Source organism: Psammomys obesus, unplaced genomic scaffold (genome assembly GCF_907164565.1).
Source record: "Psammomys obesus unplaced genomic scaffold, mPsaObe1.curated_primary_1811, whole genome shotgun sequence".
In the NCBI taxonomy this organism is placed as follows: domain Eukaryota; kingdom Metazoa; phylum Chordata; class Mammalia; order Rodentia; family Muridae; genus Psammomys; species Psammomys obesus.
In genome coordinates, this window is record NW_026591086.1 from 16,988,461 (window position 1) to 17,002,547 (window position 14,087).

Sequence of the window (14,087 nt, forward strand, 5' to 3'; positions counted from 1 at the left end):
GTCCAACCTGTGGCCTGCAGGCCTCAAGCATCTCTGGGTTACTGCGAAATGCTCCAACATATGTGAAACCACAATTGCAGGTTGCAATTAAATATGCATCCAAGATTTAAACCAAAGACATTCGTCTCATCAGTATGCAAATTTCCTCTCGTTTTTAGTAAATGGTAAAACTTTTGTATACATTACAAAAAGTTTAAATTAGACATTTACTTACTTTTAATTTTTTTTTTGAGAATTTGCTGCATCTGAACAGTATTCATAACCTTTCCACCGCTTTCTCTCTGTCTCAATGATATATCTGTAATATTGTTACATATTGTATATGTAATGAAAACAAAGCAGTATTTGCACACTCACAGACAACTGTGGAGTCCATATAGTAGTGCTCATATGTGTTTGTAAGGCTGACCAGTTGGGACTGGATAACTTGTCTGGATGCTCTTCCTTAAAGAAGTCTGATTAAGGAGAGCCTCTTTTGTTTGTTTGTTTCTTTTTTATTTTTTTAAATATATATATTTTTCCAGTCGATGGAAGGGGACTTTATTTGGCCCTGGGGTCATGGGCACATGTGGCCCAGCCTTATTTGACCTTCTTCTTGGACCGCAGGTTGTTGGTGTGGCCTCACTTCTTCTTGCGGCCGTTGACGGCACGGGGGTGCAGGCGTGCGTCGCACTTGCGGCAGATCATCTTCTCACAGTTGTACTTCTGGGCGAGCTGTCGGAGCGATGGCTCGATGATGCCGCGCAGGCGCAGCACCAGGTGCAGGGTGGACTCTTTCTGGATGTTGTAGCCAGACAGGGTGCGGCCGTCCTCCAGCTGCTTGCCAGCGAATAGCAGCCTCTGCTGGTCAGGTCTTGGATCTTGGCCTTGACATTCTCGATGGTGTCACTGGGCTCAACCTCAAGAGTGATGGTCTTGCCCGTCAGGGTCTTCACGAAGATCTGCTTTTTGGGGTCCCTTCGGCCCCTTCATTGAAGAGAAAGATTTTTTTTTTTTATATTAATCACAGGTTATTTACTTTGTATCCCAGGCATAGCCCCCTCCCTCATTCCTTCCCAATCCCACCCTCCATCCTTCATCTCCTCCCTGCCCCTTTCCAAGTCCACTGCTAGGGGAGGTCCTCCTCCCCTTCCACCTGACCCTAGCTTATCAGGTATCTTCAACACTGGCTGCAATGTCCTCCTCTGTGGCCAAGCAAGGCTGTTCCTCCCTCAGGGGCAGGGAGAGGTAAAGGAGCCAGTCATTGAGTTCATGTCAGAAATAGTTCCTATTCTCTTTACTAGGGAAATCCACTTGGATACTGAGCTATCGTGGGCTACATCTGAGCAGGGGTTCTAGGTTATATCCATACATGCTCCTCGGTTGGAGAAACAGTCTCATGGAGGACCTCCATGCCCTGATATATTTTTGTCCTTGTGAAGAAGAGTCTCTTAGCAGTCATTAATTCCTGTTGGTCTTCTTTTAGGGGTGGGGTCCTACGAGATTTCTTCCATCCATGGTCATTGTTGTGTTGTTCAGGCTTTGTTTCATTGGTGCAGCTTCCCTTTTATATATGGAAGACACTGGTTTGAAGCAGACACCGTTGAAGCAGACGCCATTTTGAGATTGGAAAAGCCTAATTAAGAAGACACCTTCATCAGATTGTCCTGTTGGCAAGCATGTGGGTCATTTTATAGATTGATGATTGATGTCAGTGGTGCCATACCTAGAAAGTTGGTCCTCAAGGTATAAAAATGCAATCTGAGCAAGCCATGGGGAACAGTCCAGTAAGCAGCATTCTTTCATGGCCTCTCCCTCAGCTCTTGCCATCGGGTTCCTACCGTTAGTTCCTTCAATGATAGACTCTGATCAGTATGTGTAAGCTGACATAAACCCTTTCCTCTTCAAGATGCTCTTGGTGATGAGGCTTGTTATACCATCAGAAAGCAAACCAAGCCAGCAATGTTTTCTGAGCATGATTTCCTTCCCATTGAGAAGGCCTTCAGTCACATTAGACAACTGTGGGTTATCCCCCAAGATATGTCAGGAAATGTTTGACTTGTATGTGCATTTTACACACTTACTTCATTGGAATCCTGTCAAAAAGTTCTTGAGGGAGAGGGGGTTGTGGGTGGAGAGAGTGTAAAGATCAGATTCATAGCAACTTGCACACTGGTTTCTTGTGACTGTGACTGTGTTTTAGAATAAGGTGAAAGGGGATGGGCGTCTTACAGAAGTTTCACTGGGTTCACTTGCTTTATGAAAACTTTAGGATCCTTTCAGTACTTGAGGATTTCTACAATGTATTTATCCTTTCAGACCATTTATGCTAAAACAGCCTTTTAAAAATATTGAATTTCCAAAACCCAGCACTGTTTATTGTCTATGTCTGGAATTACTGTCTTATTTTTGGTCTTTATTTGAGCATCTCTTCCTAGCATAATAAGCAGATACCCCTGGTCCATCACAGTTCAAGTGCAAGATGGTAATTTTATCAAGGATATGTACTCCAACCAAGAGAAGTTGTTCTCAGCTAAAGAAAAGTTCACATTGAAACTTTCTGGGATACATAAGAGTGACCCTCATGAAATCCCCTAGTAATGGGGAAAACGGAGCCCAAGCTGGACATTTTCTATAATCCGGCAAGGCTCCCAGCAGTTGGGACTGGACATCAACCCAGCTACAAAACCTTTGGCCTGCAATCTGTCCTGCCTGCAATACGTGCTGGGGAAATGGTGGTGAGGGCTTGTGGAAGTAGCCAGCCGATGGCTGGTCCAACTTGAGCCTCATGCCTGACCCTGAGTGGGTGGCCAGGAACCAGAGGCTGGGCAGCTCAGAGACCCAGAAGAGAACCAAATATGACTGCCTAATGAAATTATACCTAATGAAATTCTGCTACACTCATAGATAGGTGCCTAGCCCAACTGTCACCAGACGTGAGGTGAAGCCAGGAGAACCCCAAAGAAGAGGGAGAAGAAGGATCAAGGGAGCCAGAGGGGTTGAAGACACCATGAGAACAAGCCCCGCAGAATCAGTGAAGCAGGGCTCATAGACGCTCATGGAGACAGTCACAAACCCTGTATGGATCTGAGTCAGGGCCTCTGCACACACATTATAGTTGTGTTGTTGGTGTTCTTGTGGGCCCCTGACAGTGGAAGTGGAGAGTACTTCCTGACTGGTTGCCTAGACCAGCCTTAATATTAGGGTTTGTGCCTAGTGTTATTGTAATTTGTTATGCTATGTTCAGTTAATATTCCTAGGAGGCTTCTCCTCTCCCTCCCCACATTTTTTTCCCCAAATGGAGGAGGAGCAGATCTAGGGGAGAGGGGAGGTAAGGGAAATAGTGTCGGGCAAGTAACGCATGTGAAGAGTAAAAATCAAGATTAAAATTAAAAGCCCAGAAAAACATTTACATTACTTCCTATCTGTATTTATTATTAAATACATAAAATAGCCTTTCATTTATTTAATAAATGCATGCCACAAACTTATGTAGGTTGTTTGCAAATATCAACTCACCTAAACGGCAAAACAAAGGTTTTACCATAGGTTTTATCTTGGAATCCTATTTGCATGTTGAAAAACCAAGGCATAAGAATGCTGTAATCTTTTGTTCAAGGACCTTAGCTGTGAATGGTAGGGCTTGGCTTCAGCCTGCAAAGTTTGGCCACACTCTTACTTCTCTGTCTGTGGCATATTTTTTAAAAATAGATTTAAAAGCACGTGTTTTCTGAGTCTTTTTAAAGATTTAGGAACAATTTATGTTTCTGAGGATGTTTCTATCTTTGAGTTTGAATGTGTTTTTCTGGTTTGTAGATCAGTTTGTACTCGGACTGTTTGCCGCCTTTCTCATAAAACCTTTAGTGGTGCTATTGAAAGGATGACTTAGAGGTAATGCCGCAACACATGAATTAAAACCTGGGAGCTACAAGACAGGAAGTCCAGTGAAGGGATTTTTTAAACTATTGTTTGTATTTCTTAATATTTAATACTGAATGATTAGCAAACACACTAATAATCTCCTGAGGGTTTTTTTTTTTGTTGTTGTTGTTTTGTTTTGTTTTGTTTTTGTGTGTGTGTGTATGTTCTGGAGTTAGAACTGGGGCTTTGTTAACATTTTAGTTCTGTTTGTAATTTTGCTCATTCTCCTAACCAAAGCTGTGTTAACCAGAGCCAGTAATTTCAGACTTGCTTCAATTTGATGTCTACTTCATTTCCTCAGTATACCGGTAGGTGGCGCTGCAAGTTATTAACGGAAAAGCGCAACAGAAGGTGCTAAAAAATGAATCCCTTGGCTCCTGAGTGTTGTTTACATTTTAAGGCATATTGTTATTTAGCGTTTTGGCATTTCTGGTTTTGGAGCTTAAACTATTCTGTTTTATTTTAAATTATTCCAGGTTATTCATAAGGAAAACATCTAAAGGTCCTGAAAGGTTAAGCCAGAAGTCCCATAGCAGCAAACTACAATTTCACTCCTACGTCACACTGTGAAAACACTTACAGCACTGAACTTTCGTCAATAACCTTAGACCTTCACATTTCCAAGCTAAAAAAAAAAGAATATGAAACTCCAGCCAGGGCACTGAGAACTCAAGCAATGTTATTGCCAAGTCTATGCTTCTCAAAGTGAAGGGCTGCCAAGAGTATATGACATGGCTTATAGCTGCAGGGCAGCAGGGCCACCTCCCCTTTTCTAGAAGTAATGATGAATTAAATCACCCTTCCGTGTGCAGGTCACCTTGACGCCCTGCCGAAGCAGCCGCTTCCTCCTGAGACTTTGCCGCTCGTGTAGACCGTTATCTTTGGGGAATATGCACACTTAGGTTTCTGTCAAGTGTTTTGCAAGCCCAATTACATACATTAGATTCCTAATTTTGACATAAATTATACCAAGTCTGTGACAGAGTGAATGATAATAACCTTGTGTAACCTGGGATGTTTCACGAGTCTTGAAAGTGGTCTTTATTGCCGTGAATGTAGATGAATATTTATTTTACATTCTAAGACCCTTTGTGAATGTAAATAAAAGTCCCATGTAGCTGTTCACTTACTTTTGATTGTGCATCTGATTTTTTTTTCTTTAGAATAAATTTATACCGAATTAATTGGAAAAACTCTCACCAGAATCATGAAGCTAGTGTGCGGGGAAATTTTTTTTGGCAGGCTGCTCTGAGAGGTGGGGCCACCTCTCTAGCCTGTCATTTGAGAAGGTGCCGAGAGATTAACGGGTAAACGACTGGGAGACATTAGCAGTGGATGAAAACCTAAAATCAGTAGCCGCACATGGCTGGTAGGTCTGGAGCAGCCCTGACAGTGATGGAACTTCTCCAGAATCAGAAAACTTTTTAATGGGAAGGAGTGACCGAGATGACACAAGCTGGGAGGCCAGCTCCACGAGCCGAGGAGTGTCCATCGCTGTGGCTCCAGACATATTTGAGAACTGTGTGCTCTCCAGGGCGAGGTTTAATTTTGTCAACTTGACTGCACCGAGAAATGCCTAGGCCACTAGTAAAGGGCACCTTTGAGCGTGATGGTGAAGGTGATTTCTTCGATCACCAAGAAGGGGAAGCAACCCAAGGGAAGGACTCAGCTTGCATGTGGGCTGTACCATCCAACAGGTTGGACTCCTGGATGAAATGAGAAAAAAAAAACAAACGATAACCAGCTAGGGCTTGCAGCTCCTTTCTTCCTGTGCCCGAGTGTCGGTTCGTGCTGCTGAGCCTATACACTTCTGACCCTGGTTTCCTCAGTCTTCCGGTGCGGACTCATATTAACAACTCTCCAGGGAGCCTCCAACTCTTCTGTCTTGGGCCTCAGCTGCATAATTGGCTCCCTTTATTCTGAGGCTTTCGGCTTCTTGGGCTAAGCTGCTGCTGGGTGACGTGAGTTTTCCAACTGCAGATGACCATTATTGCATTCTGCCACTGCTTCCAATCACACACGTCTCCTCGATCATCATATATAAGTATGTGCATATAAATATACACTCTATTGGTTCTGTTCCTCTAGAGAATGCTGACTAATACTTCTGTACTTCCCTGGGCCTGTTATAGCCTTTTACAAGCTCAGGTATTTCAGAATAGATTGAACTTTCCATCATTTACCATAAAATCTTTGAAAAATTTATAATAAGAATTTTCAGTAGTGAAAGTATTTTTTCCCCCGGGCTGGAGAATTTCCAAAGGCCGTTTCACTGTGCTAGCTAGAACTGTACCTTTACAGCCCTCACAATCAGTGGGATAACCCTGCAGACTGGGCAGCAGCAGTCACGATAAAGCCTGTCTTCTCTCATTCCTACAGGCTTCCCAACAATAATTCAGGAGTTATGAGACTGTGATTCATGTTTTAGCCATGTTCAGGCAAGAAATTGGTAAGTGCTTAGAATACTCTTGCTCTCTGGACTCACTCAACTTATTACTGCCATATAAGTTGATGTCTAGATCCCATGCTGTCTTCAGAAATGAGTGCCCCATGCCACCTGCCATCTTTCCAGACAGTGGTCTCAGCACCAGATCAACGGCAAATGTGAATTTTCTTTGCTTCACCTAAACCATGAATTCGAAGTAAACTGGCTCACATTTAATATTTGAGGACTGCTGGAATACAGTCACCACAGACTGGCTGTGTAGGTCAATGGTAGAATGTTCGCTTAGGGCCTCATCCAAGCTAAGAAAGCATTCTACCACAAAAGCCTAGCTATGGAATAGGTACACACACACACACACACACACACCACACCACACCACACCACACCACACACCACACACTCCCTACATGCATGCATACTTGCCATTGCTGTAACAGATACAGTTGTGCACACTCTGGTACGTGGATATTATATTCAGCATCAGACCAAAAGGAAATCTTCCTGCTTACAGGACGGACAGAGCTAGATGACGTTGCGCTAATGATGATCCAGACATAGAAAGAAAAACACCACATGATTTCATTCATAATGTGTAATTAAAGCCAATTCAAAGAAGCAGAGAATAAAATGGTGGGTCCAGAGATGAGGGGTAGGAGGAATGGATGCTGTCCAAAAGGTATGAAGGGTCACTTCTCTAGGGCATGTTCTAGAGATCTACCAGACAGCATGGGGACATTTTCTTAAGTTTTCTCACCACAAGACAAAGATATTGATGGGACCTTAGCTCATCTGCAGTGATTGCTTCACCATAGACACATTAAAAAAAAAAAAAAAAAAAAACAAAAACATCATTTAATGTGCCTTAACCATACAACACCGGCACTCAAACCATTTTACTGGGTAAATACTATTCAAATATCTTGCCACCTTGTTACTCTTTTCTAAACTTGAGGTTCACAGAAGTAAAACCGCACCATGGTTTTGTGTATAGAAACCAGTTTAAAAATTATGCCATGTGCCTTACCTATTCATTGGACACCATTTTGGTAGTTTGCTTTTCTTATTGATGGGTAGCACTTCACTGAATCGATTGGTCTTGACTTATTTATGAAAGCTATAGTGCTGTCATTGAAGATGCTAAGGTGTTTTACAGTTTCTGTATTTTGTGAATGAAACGTTAATCCATGCATATTTCTGTAGATAGAAATACTGATTTCTTTTGATCACACGCTCAGGTTTGGAATTGTTAGGTCAAGGAGTGTCAGACTTTGTGCCCTGAATTTTGTATTATCAGCTGTGCAATAAATAGTATATAACTCTCTATCAGTTCTGTAAGCAGGCTCTTGATCCAATCAGGAACTCTCTGTTAGCTTAATTAATGACAGGAGGCAAAGTTTTATATTTGTTCAACATAAGAGGGTCTTAAATTATCATTACATACACACCACAAAGTATGTAGAACATTTGGTAGCCTCTCTTTAGAAAAACTGTAATAACCCCCATCTTTGACAGAGTTGTTTTACGCACTGAAATGTATACAGTAAGAGGAAGGCAAGCAATTGATTCCTCATTTACTTGCACACCGTAATTAGCTAAGAAAGAAACAAATCAACTTAAAGCCAATTTCCATAGTGTATCCACGCACAGAAATTGATTGCAGATTTGAATTTGCTGAACAAAAAGTGAAGCTCGCTAATCTCAATTTGTATTTCATTGAGTAAATGTCAGCTATTGATTCCTGCAGCTTCCTGCTGGAGAGGCAACAGGCCTGTCATTCCTTAAGGTGGCAGGACAGTCACTGTGCTATTGAATTAGGTGTGGGCTAGGCGTTTCACTTGATTGAGGAAGATGAAACACTTAGCAATAGCGGAAGGAGAATCCTCGGCCGGCTGCCCCTTCTTTCAGGCACTTAACTCATCTTGATTTACTGCTCACTGATTCTCATCGGTGGATGTTGTACAGATGGAGCCCTTTTGTGATGGGAAGTTAGAAGATTAGGATAAAGCTCACCTTACAGGCCAGCTCCATTCTCTCACGAGTGCTTGAACCCTTGACAATGCAACATTACATTCGAAGAGAACAGTTTGACCTGTGTGTTACGGAACAGGTTTCCATAGCCCGCCTGTTTTCTCTCAAGGAGTGATCCATGCTGCCATTGTCACAGGATCTGTAAGCTGTTTGACAACGTGCAGTGCCTTCTGCCCTGGCACAGCACAGAATGTTTGAACACCAATGTGTATGTAAAAAAGTGACCTGAAGTGACAGAAAAAATGTTTTCTTTTCTTTTCTTTTTTTTTTTTTCTCGAAAGAAATGCCACAACTCCATTCATGACCTCCATCTCTTTCTCTCTTTACATATAACATGTGAATAACAGTAGTTATGCATTGGGGTTTTGTGATGGCTGACAGACAGAAGTAGTGTGTGTAGCTGCATAGAGCAATGCCTTCTTATTAGTGATATCACAATGTAGTTCTTCTTGTTGAAATATAGTTTTCATTCTAAATAATGCCATATTTTTGCTTCTGTCTTTTATCTCAAGTACATTTAATTTTCCATCTCCCTTTTGGCTACTATCATAACTTTTAAAATAAAAATTATTTAATATTTTATTTATTTATTTATCTATTTATTCATTTATTTTTAGATGTTTTGTATGTGAGCACATTTGTTTTTGTACCTTACCTGCGTTTCTCCTCTTTTGCTTCCTCCTTTGCCTGATAATTCTCTTTGTTCCAATAGACAAGTTTCCTTCTACTTTCATTTATATGCTCATCACTCATTCATTTTTATGGCTGAAAACACTTTCGCTGAGTGCACATGACAAATTTTGCTCATTCATCCCCTCGTTGCTGCCCTTCCAGGTTGGTTGGGTAACTTAACTCGTGTTCATAATGCAGCGGTAAACACGATATACAGGTATCTCTGAAAGGTTTACTTGGAGACATTCAGGTAAATAGAAAGATGTGGGATAGCTGGACAATCCATTTTAGTACACACACACACACACACACACACACACACACACACACACACACACGTTGCTTTTTGAAGACAGGGTTTCTCTGTGCAGCCTTGGCTGTCATGAACTGACTTTGTAGACCAGGCTGGCCTTGAACTCAGAGAGATTTGCCTGCATCTGACTCCCCAAGTGCTAGGATTCCAGGCAAGCACCACCATGCTCGGCTACTTTAATTTTTTGAACTAACTTTTCAGATTGATCAGCAATAAAGAATTAAATCCCAAAGGACACAGCAAGTGTTTGGAGGAGAAAATGTCTTTTCCTGTAGGTGTGGCTGTCCTGGAACTCACAGTGTAGTCCAGGCTAGCCTCAGATTCTTGATTATCCTGCCTCAGCTTCTGGAATGCTGGAATTACAGGTGTGAGACACAGCAGTCCTCAGTAGGAATGTATCTTACAGTGCTTCTCTTATAGCTACAGTTGGTTATACTGTCTATGTGTACATTTCAAGCCAGCAGAGATCTTCACTGGCATGTATATTTGTGTGGAAATATAAGTATTTAGTAATATGAACAGTATTTTTTCTTTAAGAATCTTAACAATCTCACAAAACATGTTATCTTCGCCTACCTTGTCATGTATTAATATGCTGTTTAAATAAGCCCAGAAATCATCCAGTCCTCACCTCAGATACTCCCATAATACACTTGTGGCAACCACTTTCAGGAAGCATGAAGTAACTGAGAGCAAAGGATCTGCTTCCCACTCAGGTTTGTAGCTGGAGATAGGATGGATGGGGAGGCATTTGCAAGTAATAGGGAATTCTTCTGGGAAGGACTTTAATGTGGAGTCAGGAAGCCTATAGCAATTTCCTACTGTATTAGTCAGGGTTCTCTAGAGTAACAGAACTTATACTATAAAAAAAATTATATTCTGTATATATTCCATATATACTCACATATATGAAATCATCACATAAAACATTATATAAAACCATTATATATATGAAATCTATTAGAATGCCTTGTAGGCTCTCATCCAGCTAATCTAATAATGACTGCCTATAAATGAAAATTTCAAGAATCCAGCAGTTGCTCAGTCCACAAAGCTAGATAGATATCTTAGCTGGTCTTTGTTATACACTGGAATCCTGGAGAAGTGGGCTTTAATGCCAGAGAAAGAGTAGACATGCTAGCAAGGTGAGTGCAAGCAGGCAAAGAGTAAAGCTTGCTTCTTCCATGTCCTTATAGGCTTCCAACAGAAGGTGTGGGCTAGATTAAGTGTGTCTTCCTGCCTCAAGAACAAGACTAGAAATGGATCTTTCTACTTCAAATTAAGTTAAAATCCCTCATAGATATGCCCTCGATGTTTGGATTTTAGTTGATTCCAGATGTATTCAAGTTGACAGTTAAGAATAGCCATCCCATCTACTGAAGATCCAGTAGATGTACAAACACTTACAAACGTTTGTTAGACATCTCCTGTATCCTTTTTGCTTTATTTTCTGCTCCAGTCTCACTGGTCCATTTCCTCCAGAGCAGAGATGGAACAGTCAATGTAGGCAGACATTGTGATTTCTTTTAGGTGGCCCTAAGGCCAGCATACACTTGAAGTTTAGAGAGAGAGGTCCCTGGAGTGAGCACTTCATTGTTTTGACCTATCATTTCATTTTCCATGTAGGCTTTTCCTCCAGGAGAGACTAGTGTGCATGCCTAAAAATACCCATCCTAGCGTTTAAGCTGTAAGGGAATTGTGATTTTCATTTTATGCATCAATACCATGAGGCTTGATCGATTGGTTCTTTTGATTCTCCTTCCCAGAGAAGGATCTGTTTCTTGTGTTGCATAATCAGGGCCCAGAGTCTGTGTTCCTGAGAGCTGGGCCATATAATACGGCCAGCTGACAAAGATAATAAGTGTATATCCCTGAGGTGTTCTACGGAACAGCTGTCTGCTCCTTTCCCAGGCAACATTTCCCTTCTATTTCTGTACTAGCCAGAGCATAGGATGTTCAGGTGCATGTCCATAGCAGGCTTGTGGTGGAGTAATAACTAATGTACTGTGGATCTCTATTTGTATAGTCATACCAAATGGTAGCTGCCATGATTGTTTCCTCTGCACATAAGAAAACTGAAGTAAAATTACTACTACAGATCCTAGACCCAGAGTGTGGCAGAGCTTCAATGCCAGGCCACACCTCCTGGCTCAGCACACATGTAACCTTACCTGCAACCTTTCTTTCCTTCAGCATGTTAGTTCTTCATCCAGTTATGTCTAGAGGTCTAAAAATCCAAGCACTTAAGCTCTCACTTAGAAGTTTCTGTGTTTAGGTCCACAGGGGCAAATAAACATCTGGAAGGCATGTTCACCCACTGGATGCTGTGACCTGTTACTTGGCTGAGCTCCTTCATCCATCATGATGGCTCCTGATAGACAGGACAGGTCCTGTAACAGGGAACACTTCTCCCTCTCTCATTGTCACTTTCTTTGAGGCATGCTATTGTGCAGAGCCCTGTCGAGATTTTTATTAAAAAAGAAAGATCTCGTGCAGCTTACATTAATTTCTTTTTCTATAGCAAAGTGTGGGTTCTTGCAACTTTCTCAAGGGAATTTGATTTTCCATGACTGCTGGCAAATTCAATTTTTGAGTTTTACATAAAACACTAGAAAACAGTGATCTGGTTAGAGGTTATACTTGTAATGCAATGATTCTTTGATGCAACTTTACCGGTTTGCAACCAATTCTTCTTTACTGTAATCTTTAAGCCACCAGCTTTCTAACATAAAGCCATTTAAAAAAATATAGTGTCTAAAATGCTTGACTTTCTTTTCTCTTCCTCCTTCTGATTATGGAGATGCTATTTGATGTGTTTTTATGATGCTTGTTAAAGGGGGGAACATTTGCTGGAGCCGAGACACTACCAACATTTGTTTTGAAATTTCTCGGGGCACAATAATATGTTGTTAAGGCAACATATTATATACCCAATTAATTCTGTAATGCCTTTGATGACACCATTCCTTGTGTGTGTGTGTGTGTATGTGTGTGTCTATGCATGGTATCTCTGTGTGTGTTTGTGTGTCTCTGTGTATGTTTGTGTATCTATGTATCTCTGTGTGTGTGTCTTTATAGTGTGTGTATGGATGGATCCTACTTTTTATATAGATCATTATATATGTAATTTATATAATGATCATTGTATATGTAGTTTATGTTAATTAACTCTAAGATGATGTGGATTTTCAGACTATTCTTCCAGTTTCTGTTTCAGTCTCTGTTTTCCAGTTTCTTATTCCCTCCATTTTGCATACAGCTAACATTCCCTACTCACTAGTGCTTCTCTAGTGTTGAAACTAAAGCAAACAGGTGCATAAAGTCCGATGCACAATTTTGGTTTCTTTTGTGATTTGCCTAATGAAGTATGTTAGCAACAAACACACTTCGTGTGTTATTTGAGAAACAGCCATTTCTGGGTATGGAGCTCCACTTTTCACCATTTTTCCCAAACACCTGAAATAATCTGGGCTAGGGTATAGATTTAAGTAAGATATTTCTGTCATTGATATGAAAATTTTTTTTCTTGAACAGTGTACTATTTTATGCCTAAGGGCCCAGTCACACGGTTATACCATTCAACTAATTGTCCATGTTCCTTCAGCGTGTGAAGCTAAACATGGGTAGTATTGATCTACATGTCCAAGATAGTGAGCATAGAATGCCTCAGAGCTGTTGAGGACAAAAGTCACACTTACAAACTCCATTTCACCAAACAAATACAGAAAATGGAAAGAGTCCAGTTTAATGGCATGAAAGTTTTTTTTTTTTTTTCAATAACTATTTTGGCTTGAAGGAAGCAAATGAAGGAAGGGGATTATTTAAGAATGCGTCATAATCTGAGGGTTAGTAAGTTCATTTACTTGGGTTTCTTTGTGAGAAAAGAAAAAAGGCAGGTCATAAAAGGCATGTTCTACCAGCCCTGAAACTTGTCTTTGGACTTGTAAAGCTTCTGTTCTGAGTTTTTCTTCTTGTTCATCACCTGTTCTTCCCAGAAAGGGAGGTGGCATCCCGGTCTGGGGACAGATGGAGGCCCAGCTGTGTGTCAAAAGGCATCTTTTCTGTAACCATCTGCTCTCTGCTTGGTGAGTGCCCATCAAATGGCACCCCACAGCCTGTTGTAAAGAAATGGATTTTCACTGTCACATATGGGAAAGGGCTTGGGTGGTTTGGGATTGGGAAGGATAAACCATGACTTCATTTCACATGCTTTCCTTTTTCTCCTCACTTTATACTTAAGATGGGATAGAGTTAGGGGGTGTCCAAATCTTCTGTACAATCTGTGCAAAGGGAAAGTGGATCAACCGTGACCTCACATTCATTTCTAGTGACAGGGATGATGTTGAGGACCACAGCCAGTCTTCATCTCTAATGCATCTTTAAGTGTTAAGGAGACAAACAACATAGAAACAAGCATACTTGTACATCGATGATCCCTCTGACAAACTGGATGATTCATTTTAATCTTTCCATTTCTGCCTTCAGGGGATTAGCTGATAGGCATGGAGGCCACTCATTCTTCTGGATATCTTAAATGGCATCTAAGATACACATCATGGACCTGTAGACCTGGAGTGAATTGTCCTTCCCAGGACCTGGCTCTGTCTGAGGACTAGCATGTGGGAAACTAGTGAGACTTAGTGCATCCACATTGTACTGACGGTACTGTCTTTCTTTTTTCTCTTTCTTTCTTTCTTTCTTTCTTTCTTTCTTTCTTTCTTTCTTTCT

General features: G+C 41.2%; 1 pseudogene; it reads right to left on the reverse strand.

Annotated features, from left to right (window-relative positions):
* Nucleotides 1-515: 515 nt before the first annotated feature.
* Nucleotides 516-3,554, reverse strand: LOC129678914 (ubiquitin-60S ribosomal protein L40-like; annotated as a pseudogene).
* Nucleotides 3,555-14,087: the final 10,533 nt, after the last annotated feature.